Below are 11,784 nucleotides of genomic sequence, written 5' to 3'. Positions count from 1 at the left end.
CGGCCTGTGCCTGCTCCACGCACCAAGCCTACGGTGCGCGTCGCCAGCCCGGCCCGGCCTGTTCCTGCTCCCCGCACCAAGCCTACGGTGCGCGTCGCCAGCCCGGCCCGGCCTGTTCCTGCTCCACGCACCAAGCCTACGGTGCGCGTCGCCAGCCCGGCCCGGCCTGTTCCTGCTCCCCGCACCAAGCCTACGGTGCGCGTCGCCAGCCCGGCCCGGCCTGTTCCTGCCACTCGCACCAAGCCTACGGTGCGCGTCGCCAGCCCGGCCCGGCCTGTTCCTGCTCCACGCACCAAGCCTACGGTGCGCGTCGCCAGCCCGGCCCGGCCTGTTCCTGCCACTCGCACCAAGCCTACGGTGCGCGTCGCCAGCCCGGCCCGGCCTGTTCCTGCCACTCGCACCAAGCCTACGGTGCGCGTCGCCAGCCCGGCCCGGCCTGTTCCTGCTCCACGCACCAAGCCTACGGTGCGCGTCGCCAGCCCGGCCCGGCCTGTTCCTGCTCCACGCACCAAGCCTACGGTGCGCGTCGCCAGCCCGGCCCGGCCTGTTCCTGCTCCACGCACCAAGCCTACGGTGCGCATCGCCAGCCCGGCCCGGCCTGTTCCTGCCACTCGCACCAAGTCTACGGTGCGCGGCCACCAGCCCGGCCCGGCCTGTTCCTGCCACTCGCACCAAGCCTACGGTGCGCGTCGCCAGCCCGGCCCGGCCTGTTCCTGCCACTCGCACCAAGCCTACGGTGCGCGTCGCCAGGCCGGCCCGGCCTGTTCCTGCCACTCGCACCAAGTCTACGGTGCGCGTCGCCAGCCCGGCTCGGCCTGTCCCTGCTCCACGCACCAAGCCTACGGTGAGCGTCGCCAGCCCGGCCCGGCCTGTTCCTGCTCCACGCACCAAGCCTACGGTGCGCGTCGCCAGCCCGGCCCGGCCTGTTCCTGCCACTCGCACCAAGCCTACGGTGCGCGTCGCCAGCCCGGCCCGGCCTGTTCCTGCCACTCGCACCAAGCCTACGGTGCGCGTCGCCAGCCCGGCCCGGCCTGTTCCTGCAACTCACACCAAGCCTACGGTGCGCGTCGCCAGCCCGGCCCGGCCTGTTCCTGCCACTCGCACCAAGCCTACGGTGCGCGTCGCCAGCCCGGCCCGGCCTGTCCTGCCACTGCGCACCAAGCCTATGGTGCGCGTCGCCAGCCCGGCCCGGCCTGTTCCTGCCACTCGCACCAAGCCTACGGTGCGTGTCGCCAGCCCGGCCCGGCCTGTTCCTGCCACTCGCACCAAGCCAGGGGTGCGAAGTCGTCAGCCCGGTAAGGCCCGTTCCTGCTCCACGCACCAAGCCAGGGGTGCGCATCGTCAGCCCGGTACGGCCCGTTCGGCTCCACGCACAAGCCAGGGGTGCGCATCGTCAGCCCGGTCCGCCCGTTCCTGCTCCACGCACCAAGCCAGGGGTGCGCATCGTCAGCCCGGTCCGGCCCGTTGCTGCTCCACGCACCAAGCCTGGGGTGCGCATCGTCAGCCCGGTCCGGTCCGTTCCTGCTCCACGCACCCAGCCAGGGGTGCGCGTCGTCAGTTCGGCACAACCCATGCCTGGGTCACGGTGCCTGGTCAGGTACCGGTCAGCTGCTCCACACCGGAGCTTAAGCAATCCGCTCCCACGATGTCCAGTCCAGCTCCAGCCAGCGGGGCCAGACCGGACCAGGGGCGCTACGGGGGATTATTGGAGGGTGGTGGGCAAGCCCGGAGCCGGGAACCGCCTCCGAGGAGGAATGCCCACCCAGCCCTCCCCTGTTTGGTTTATGTGGAGGCGCGGTCGCAGTCCGCGCCTTTGGGGGGGGGGTACTGTCACACCCTGGCTCTGGGGACTCTATATGTTGAGCCAGGGTGTGTAAATTATATGTGTTTAGGTTCTATGGTGTAATTCTATGGGTTCTATTTCTATGTTGGCCAGTGTGGTTCTCAATCAGAGGCAACGAGTGTCAGCTGTGGCTGGTTGTCTCTGATTGGGAACCACATTTAAACTGCCAGTTTACCCACAGTAGTTGTGGGATCTTGTTCCGTTTGGTTTGTTCCGTGTTGGTTGTTTAACCTAGGACGTCACGTCATCGTTTATTGTTTTGTTTGTGTTATCACTAAAGATAATAAAGTATGTTCGTTCATCACGCTGCGCCTTGGTCTACTCCGTTCAACGATCGTGACACACAGGGCAAGATTCTAAACCTCACTGATCAGTGGACTCTTCAGGTTAACTAGGCCAGCACAGATGGTTAAGATGTTGTCCAGTTTCGGTTCCATGCTGATGGGAACATTCTGGGATAAAATCTTAAACACCTTCAGTCTCTGGATTGCTCTTTCCACATGTATGCGGACATTGGCTACTCGCCTGGTGCGTGTCGTCTCCTCATTGGTCAACTGATTGCGCCTGTAGGTGAAAGCAGGGATGTTCAAACTGACCCTTCTCTCATCAAGCAAGTCTCGAATGGTGAACCCACGGTCCGCCATGACCTCATCACCAGCCCTCAGATAGTCTAGGAACCCACTGTCCATGGTGATAAACTTATCGCTGCTTCTGCCAGCATAGGCATCAGATATAAACATGATTAGCCCATTAGGGGCCACAGCGACGAGATATTTCACAGTGTTGCGTGATTTATACTGGCTGAAAGTGTCACTCCTTGAGTCGTGGTTTGTGGCTCTCTGCATGGCACTTTCGGCACAGTCAATGATGCAGGTGGTTCGAGGGTAGTTCCTCTGAAACGACAAGGGCATGGTGGCACGAATGGTCTCTCTTGGAAGCCAGGGGATCAGGACTTTGAACTGTTCACCCATCACGTCAATCCAGTGACTAATCACAATGCTTGCCATGGATGTAGACACATTGAAGCGGTGAGCAATATCTCCTAATATTAGGTTTAGTTTTAGTTTCATCAACGTCATAAGTATTTGGTCAACAACAGGAAGGGTAATTGATGGCTTACTGAAAGGCAACAACACCGTCACCAGGGTGAAGAATTTAACCATAAGCACTCCTGTATACAGCCGGGACCTAGCATCATCAATGACCGTGGTGCTGGTCACAGTAGGACCCATTTCTGCCTCGCACTGTGTGGCCTTGTCTACTTTAACAGACTGTGTTGTTGAACAGTAAATGTGATCAATATGTGACGGATCCTCCCATTGGGTCTGGGCATCTCGAAATTTTGGTGTAGCAGGCTCGGCCTCACAGACAGGCTGACAGGTTTCTGGAGCATCTAAAAAGGGGAAGAGAAAACATGGATGGAGCAAAATTAATGCAGGCATAGAGTCCTCTCACTACAAACATCACAATGGAAAAATGTGTACTACAACATTGCACTCACACGCACACACACAATCATCATCACAACAGCCTGCCACCTTGCATTGTATTTATGATGTAGACTAAGGCACACGCAGGCAGGCACACACACACACACACACACACACACACACACACACACACACACAATTAATGATGTAGCTATCGTGGGCATTGTTTGTCCCATCTCCAAAACAATCAACTGCCTTAGCAAAATACCGGTAGCAATGTTAATGTATGACAACTTCTTCATAATTAACAGTATTGTCAGCTTCATAGCTAAAGTTGCTGAATTTACCCTCAGATTTAAGTCTGCGTTTCTTTATCTGGGGGGAGGCAGTGGTCCGCTGGGTGAGTTGACGCCTCTTTGGCTGGGGAGGGCGATTGTATCCCAACCACAACTCTGGGAAAGGATTATCCTTGGTAGGTTTTTGGTCAACAAAGTGATAGGAACAAACAAAAACGTTGAGGGTGGTTTCTTTAGATTCAATGCCTTCAGCCAGGTCCTTGATTCCGAGTCGGTATCAAGCTTGCGTAAAAAATGTAAACAATGGAGCGCATGGACATTGCCTCTTCGTAGCTGGTTTGTGGTCGTAGCACTCTCTATCTAACCACTCGTTCAGGTGCTTTCTCTAGTTTTTGCAACCAACTACCGCACACGTCGTTCCCGAACCACTTTTCTTCATGTTGTAATTGTAATTTTTATATCCTCTTTGTCACTGCGATATCAGTGCTTTGTCGGCACAACGGAGCTAGTTAGCAAAACAAACCCAGCCCGGCAGAACGGAAGTGGATTGCATCGACGGGAGGAGTTCAGGAAGTAGAGCGGAAACGGCTCAAAAACTTGTGTATTGGTCAACAAGTCAGATTTTGAATCCAAACAACTCAGATGATTATAAAAGGGTTTTAGATTCATTGTTATCTCTCTTTTTTGTTCCTGACCTGCGCTGGTGAGATACTCTCTCTCTCTCTTTCTCTCTCTCTTTCCTTCTTTCTTTCTCTTTCCTTCTTTCTTTCTTACTTTCTCTCTTTCTCTCTTTCTTTCTTTCTCTCTCTTTCCTTATTTCTTTCTCTTTCCTTCTTTCTTTCTCTTTCTCTCTCTTTCTTTTTTTCTCTCTTTCTTTCTTTCTCTTTTTCTCTCTCTCTTTCTCTCTCTCTTTCTCTTTCCTTCTTTCTTTCTTTCTTTCTCTCTTTCTCTCTTTCTTTCTCTCTCTCTTTCTCTCTCTCTTTCTCTCTTTCTTTCTTTCTTTCTCTCTCTCTTTCCTTCTTTCTTTCTTTCTCTCTTTCCTTCTTTCTTTCTTTCTTTCTTTCTTTCTTTCTTTCTCTTTCTTTCTTTCTTTCTTTCTTTCTTTCTTTCTTTCTTTCTCTCTTTCTCTCTTTCTTTCTTTCTTTCTTTCTCTCTTTCTCTCTCTCTTTCTCTCTCTCTTTCTCGCTCTCTTTCCTTCTTTCTTTCTTACTTTCTCTCTTTCTTTCTTTCTCTCTCTCTTTCTCTCTCTCTTTCTCTCTTTCTTTCCTTATTTCTTTCTCTTTCCTTCTTTCTTTCTCTCTTTCTTTCTCTCTTTCTTTCTTTCTTTCTTTCTCTCTTTCTTTCTTTCTTTCTTTCTTTCTTTCTCTCTCCACCTCAGGGACTCTTGGGGCATGGCCTTTCAGGCTATGACTTCTCTCTCTCGCTCTCGCTTTCTGATCATGCTTAGAATAATGCCTTGTAATGCTTAATAATGTTTAACTTTATGCATGGTATGTGATTTCATTCATTGTAATTAAATATCAGCCTTTGATAGAGACAATTCTCAGACAAATTCTTTATAGTCAATGTCAACTCATTGCCTAATGATTGCTTGCATATTTTAATTAACTTTATGGAGTCAGATAAACACTTTCGTTGGCTAATTGCATAGTCTTATTATGGGTGGCATGTGAGGTATATACACTGCTCAAAAAAATAAAGGGAACACTTAAACAACACAATGTAACTCCCAAATCAATCACACTTCTGTGAAATCAAACTGTCCACTTAGGAAGCAACACTGATTGACAATAAATTGCACATGCTGTTGTGCAAATGGAATAGACAACAGGTGGATATTATAGGCAATTAGCAAGACACCCCCAATAAAGAAGTGGTTCTGCAGGTGGTGACCACAGACCACTTCTCAGTTCCTATGCTTCCCGGCTGATGTTTTGGTCACTTTTGAATGCTGGCGGTGCTTTCACTCTAGTGGTAGCATGAGACGGAGTCTACAACCCACACAAGTGGCTCAGGTAGTGCAGCTCATCCAGGATGGCACATCAATGCGAGCTGTGGCAAGAAGGTTTGCTGTGTCTGTCAGCGTAGTGTCCAGAGCATGGAGGTGCTACCAGGAGACAGGCCAGTACATCAGGAGACGTGGAGGAGGCCGTAGGAGGGCAACAACCCAGCAGCAGGACCGCTACCTCCGCCTTTGTGCAAGGAGGAGCAGGAGGAGCACTGTCAGAGCCCTGCAAAATGACCTCCAGCAGGCCACAAATGTGCATGTGTCTGCTCAAACAGTCAGAAACAGACTCCATGAGGGTGGTATGAGGGCCCGACGTCCACAGGTGGGTGTTGTGCTTACAGCCCAACACCGTGCAGGATGTTTGGCATTTGCCAGAGAACACCAAGATTGGCAAATTCGCCACTGGCGCCCTGTGCTCTTCACAGATGAAAGCAGGTTCACACTGAGCACATGTGACAGACGTGACAGAGTCTGGAGACGCCGTGGAGAACGTTCTGCTGCCTGCAACATCCTCCAGCATGACCGGTTTGGCGGTGGGTCAGTCATGGTGTGGGGTGGCATTTCTTTGGGGCGCCGCACAGCCCTCTATGTGCTCGCCAGAGGTAGCCTGACTGCCATTAGGTACTGAGATGAGATCCTCAGACCCCTTGTGAGACCATATGCTGGTGCGGTTGGCCCTGGGTTCCTCCTAATGCAAGACAATGCTAGACCTCATGTGGCTGGAGTGTGTCAGCAGTTCCTGCAAGAGGAAGGCATTGATGCTATGGACTGGCCCGCCTGTTCCCCAGACCTGAATCCAATTGAGCACATCTGGGACATCATGTCTCGCTCCATCCACCAACGCCACTTTGCACCACAGACTGTCCAGGAGTTGGCGGATGCTTTAGTCCAGGTCTGGGAGGAGATCCCTCAGGAGACCATCCGCCACCTCATCAGGAGCATGCCCAGGCATTGTAGGGAGGTCATACAGGCACGTGGAGGCCACACACACTACTGAGCCTCATTTAGACTTGTTTTAAGGACTTTACATCAAAGTTGGATCAGCCTGTAGTGTGGTTTTCCACTTTAATTTTGAGGGTGACTCCAAATCCAGACCTCCATGGGTTGATACATTTGATTTCCATTGATAATTTTTGTGTGATTTTGTTGTCAGCACATTCAACTATGTAAAGAAAAAAGTATTTAATAAGATTATTTCATTCATTCAGATCTAGGATTTGTTGTTTAAGTGTTCCCTTTATTTTTTTGAGCAGTGTATAATATGCTTATATGATAAATATTACCACTACACTACAGTATGGAGGTTAGGGGTTTTGCCCATGTCTCCAGTGCTTGGAAGCACCCCTCCTTTCTCCACCCTCTATCTTCTAACTAACCCGTTTGACAGGATTGGCTGAACAAGGCCCTGCACAGAATCACTGATCTACAAATCATGTTGCATCCCGAATAACTACACATTATGTTCTCACAGCACCTTGCTTACAGCGATCCCCTTGAACACACTATAAGTAAGTCTATGACCATGCAGGATTACCATTGATTTCAAGTGAAATGGCAGCCCGGTACACCAGTTCACATACTCCAGAGTCTCCCCCTGATCTACCATTATACCGCCTACTGACTTTGTTCTCCTGAATTGTCACTTCAATCTTCCTCAATAAATCTTGTAATAACTATGTACTTGGAGGTGTGGTTTGTGTCTATTGAATTGTCCATTGGGGAGTGTACATTTTGCATGGAACACATACCATAAATGGAACTTCCTCTACCACCTCTGTCCAATCACAACCACTCTCTTCCTGGTCTCTGTCCAACGCCACTCCCTGTACAGGGAAAGAGTACACACACAACCAGGAAATGTTCCCACTTATAAGCACAAACAATTCTAGAGAAACAAAAGTGATCTCAGTCTGTGAGTGTGTGCACCAAAATGGCGGCAGCCATGGATTCAATCAGTTGTTCAATATGTCTAAATCTACTGAAGGATCCGGTGACTATTCCCCTGTGGACACAGCTACTGTATGGGCTGTATTAAGGACAGCTGGGATCAGGATGATGTGAAGGGTGTCCTGATCAGCTGTCCCCAGTGTAGACAGACCTTCATCCCGAGGCCTGTTCTGAAGAAAAGCACCATGCTAGCTGAATTGGTGGAGAATCTGAAGAAGACAGGACTCCAAGATGCTACTCCTGCTCACTGTTATGCTGGACCTGGAGATGTGGCGTGTGACTTCTGCACTGAGAGAAAACTCAAAGCTGTCAAGTCCTGTCTGGTGTGTCTGGTCTCGTACTGTGAGACTCACCTCCAGCCTCACTATGAATCTCCTGCCTTTGAGAAGCACAAGCTGGTCAAAGCCTCCATACAACCAGAGGAGAAGATCTGCTCTCGTCATGACAAACTACTGGAGATGTTCTGCCGTACCGATCAGCAGTTTATCTGTCTGCTGTGTGTGGTGGGTGAACATAAAGGCCATGATACAGTCTCATCTGAATCAGAAATGACTGAGAGACAGGTAAGGACAATCTGTAATTGCTACTCATTCAGAGTATCACTGTGAAAATACCATTAATTACTGAATATTAGTGACTACTATAAAACAAAGCCTGGAAGTCAGCTAACACCCAATAATCTAGCTGTGCTAATATACACACTCACGTCATGTAACATGCACTGAGAGCTGAAGAGTTGCATTGGCTCCTTCAGTTAATGCGTAGGCTTTGGGTTAGCAGGCTAATGCACTTTTCTGGTATGAAAGAGACCTGGGATCAAACCCTAAGACAGAATCACTTGTACAAATGAACCATGGAACGACATGTGTTTAACTGCAGAGCCAGCTGGGGGAGAAACAACAGAAATCTAAACAGAGAATCCAGACGAGAGAGAAAGAGATACAGGAGGTGGGAGAGGCTGTGAAATCACTCAAGGTGAGTGTTGACCATTTATATGTATTCACTTAGCACAGGGTTTCCCAAACTCGGTCCTGGCCCCCCAGGTGTACGTTTTGGTTTTTGCCCTAGCACTGCACAGCGGATTGAAATAATCATAGCTGGATGATGAGTTAGTTATTTGAATCAGCTGTGTAGTGCTAGAGCAAGGAGCAGATCAGAGCCCAGGAGAAGGCTGAAGTGAGTCGAGCTGAAATACTCCTGGAGCAGCTGGAGCAGGAGATTTCTGAGCTGAGGAGGAGAGACGCTGATTGATATAACGACTTTTGACACAGGATGTATTAATGTATGTTAACGTCCATACCGCCTGTCATTGAATCCAGTACTGAAATAAATATGAATCAACTCTCCAGCTGAGTGTCGACTGCTCTCTTGCATCCTGAACTTCTCAATACCAGAAACTCATCATAACACCGATGAAAGTGAAACGTTTGTCTTTCTCAACAAGCATCTTTTCCCTATTTTCTGATCTGTCACTGTAGAGTTTCCAGTCTCTCTGTGTCTCTCCTGGATCTGAGGCCTTACCCCGCATCACTGTCAACCAACACATCTCATTTGAGGATGTTAAATCAGTCACTGGGCTGAAAAGTCAAGTTGAAAACATCTGCTCTGAGGAAATTGCCAAAATCTCTGTACAAGGTTGGTAACAAACACTATTTGGACAGTGAAGCTAACATTTGTACATTTGGCTCTTTACTCCAGCATTTTGGGATTTTGGCTCTATACTCCAGCATTTTGGGTTTGATATTAAACATTTTATGAGGTAACAGTTCAGAATGTCACCATTTATGTGAGGATATTTTCATACATAAATGTATATGTTTTAGAAATGAAAGCAGTTTATGTATATAGTCCCCCATTTGAATGTATATATTTTTTCATAAGTATTTGGACAAATTCACTTATAGTGTATTAGAGTAGTCTAAAGTTTATTTTTTGGTCCCATATTCCTAGCACGCAATGATCACATCATGCTTATGACTCTATAAACTTGTTGGATGCATTTTTAGTTTTCTTTGGTTGTGTTTCAGATTATGTTATGCAACATGGAAATTGATGGTGAATAATGTATTGTGTCATTTTGGAATCACTTTTATTGTAAATAGGAAGATAAGATGTTTCTGTTTTCACATCTACATTAATGTGGATAATCATGAATGAACAGTGAATAATAATGAGTGAGAAAGGTACTGTACAGAGGAACAAAGATCATACCCAAAACAAGTGACTCCAAAATGACAAAATACATTATTCTCCATTCAGTTCCTATTGGGCAAAAAGTAATCTGAAACACAACCAAAACAAACTGCAAATGCATCCAACAAGTTTGTAGAGTCACAAGCTTGATGTAGTCATTGCGTGCTAGGAATATGGGACCAAATATTAAACTTTTGACTACTTGAATACACTATAAGTGAATTTGTCCAAATATATATGTTCAATTGGGGGGACTAGATATATGAAGTGCTTTCATCTCTAAATGGTAAAACAGATATGTATGAAAATACCCTCAAATAAAAGGTGTCATTCTATATTGTCGCCTCATATGAAACATTTGATCACAAATCCAAAATGCTTGATATAACTAATTACTAAAACAAATTACCTAAACCTCTTTCAACCACTGAGCCCTTTGACTTTCTGTTATGTTTATGTCATGATCAGTATTGAACAGTGATATTTGATTTCCTGTGTCTCCATAGTGACCAAAGTCCACATTGTTCCACCTTCTGAGCCCCATTATCCTCCATCATTTGGGAGGACTCAGTCTGTACTGTCAGTTGGAGGACTACCATCACGTAGGAATGACACCACCTGTCAGGAGACAAGGCCTGAACCCAAGACCAGAGAGGAGTTCTTGGAATGTGAGTAAAGGACATATTTGTGCATACGCATGTACACACTCACACACACACACACCTGGATGCACACACACACATCTTACTGTTGGTTTTTCTTCATCCTCAGATTCCTGTCAGCTCACATTGGATCCCAACACAGCACATAAAGACCTGTGTCTGTCTGAGGGGAACAGAAAGGTGACATGGAGTCATAAGGTCCAGTCCTATCCTGACCATCCAGACAGATTTACCACCGACAACCAGGTGTTGTGTAAGGAGGGTCTGTCTGGAGTCTGCTACTGGGAGGTAGAGTGGAGCGGTTGGGTTGATATTGCAGTCTCATATAAAGGGATCAACAGGAGAGAACCTGATGAGTGGTTTATCAGCAGTAATCAGGCTTGGTGTTTGGTGTGTGGTGTCTCTAGCTGCGCCTTCTATCACGATAGTAAAAAGACTGCCATACCTGTCCCCTGCTCCACCAGAGTAGGAGTGTACCTGGACCACAGGGCAGGAACTCTGTCTTTCTACAGCATCTCTGACACAATGACCCTCCTCCACAGAGTCCAGACCACATTCAGTCAACCGCTCTATCCTGGGTTTTATGTCTCTCATGGATTTGTGAACATACTGACACCGACACAGTAATTCACTTTGTTAAGAACACAGACATGGTATATATTATCATGTTCAAGTAAGATTTTAAAATCACTGCAGTTAAATAAATGTGTACATGAATGATCCTTACTGTCCTTTCTTTCAAAAATGATTTCAATCAATCAGATTTTATTAGTCACATGTGCCGAATACAACAGGTGTAGACCTTACCGTGAAATGCTTACTTACAAGCCCTTAACCAAAAATGCAGTTCAAGAAATAGAGTTAAGAAAATATTTACTAAATGAACTAAAGTAAAATATAAAATAAAAAGTAACACAATAAAATAACAATAACGTGGCTATATACAAGGTGTACGGTACCGGGTCATTGTGCGGGGTACAGGTTAGTTAAGGTAATTGGGGTAATATGTACATGTAGGTAGAGTTATTAAAGTGACTATGGATAGATAATAAACAGAGAGTAGCAGCAGCATAAAAGAGGGGTGGGGGCAATGCAAATAGTCCGGGCAGCCATTTGAATAACTGTTCAGCAGTGATATGGCTTGGGGGGTAGAAGCTGTTAAGGAGCCTTTTGGACGTAGAATTGGCGCTCCGGTACCGCTTGCCGTGCGGTAGCATTAGAGAACAGTCTATGACTTGGGTGACTGGAGTCTTTGACAATTTTATTTTATTTTTTTATTTTTTTGGGGGGGGGGGGATGGATCAGCTTAATATTGCAGATAGATTGTATCTTCTATCAATGTAATTGTCTGCATCACTTCCAATCCCCCATGTTTTTTAAATTTATTTTTAATTTTTTATATATA

General features: G+C 47.5%; 1 pseudogene; it reads left to right on the top strand.

Annotated features, from left to right (window-relative positions):
- Window positions 1–7,507: 7,507 nt before the first annotated feature.
- On the top strand, window positions 7,508–11,064 carry LOC121549516 (annotated as a pseudogene).
- Window positions 11,065–11,784: the final 720 nt, after the last annotated feature.

Source organism: Coregonus clupeaformis, chromosome 34 (genome assembly GCF_020615455.1).
Source record: "Coregonus clupeaformis isolate EN_2021a chromosome 34, ASM2061545v1, whole genome shotgun sequence".
Lineage (NCBI taxonomy): Eukaryota > Metazoa > Chordata > Actinopteri > Salmoniformes > Salmonidae > Coregonus > Coregonus clupeaformis.
Note: the sequence above shows the minus strand (reverse complement) of the source record. Positions and strands in the feature narration are given on the sequence as shown.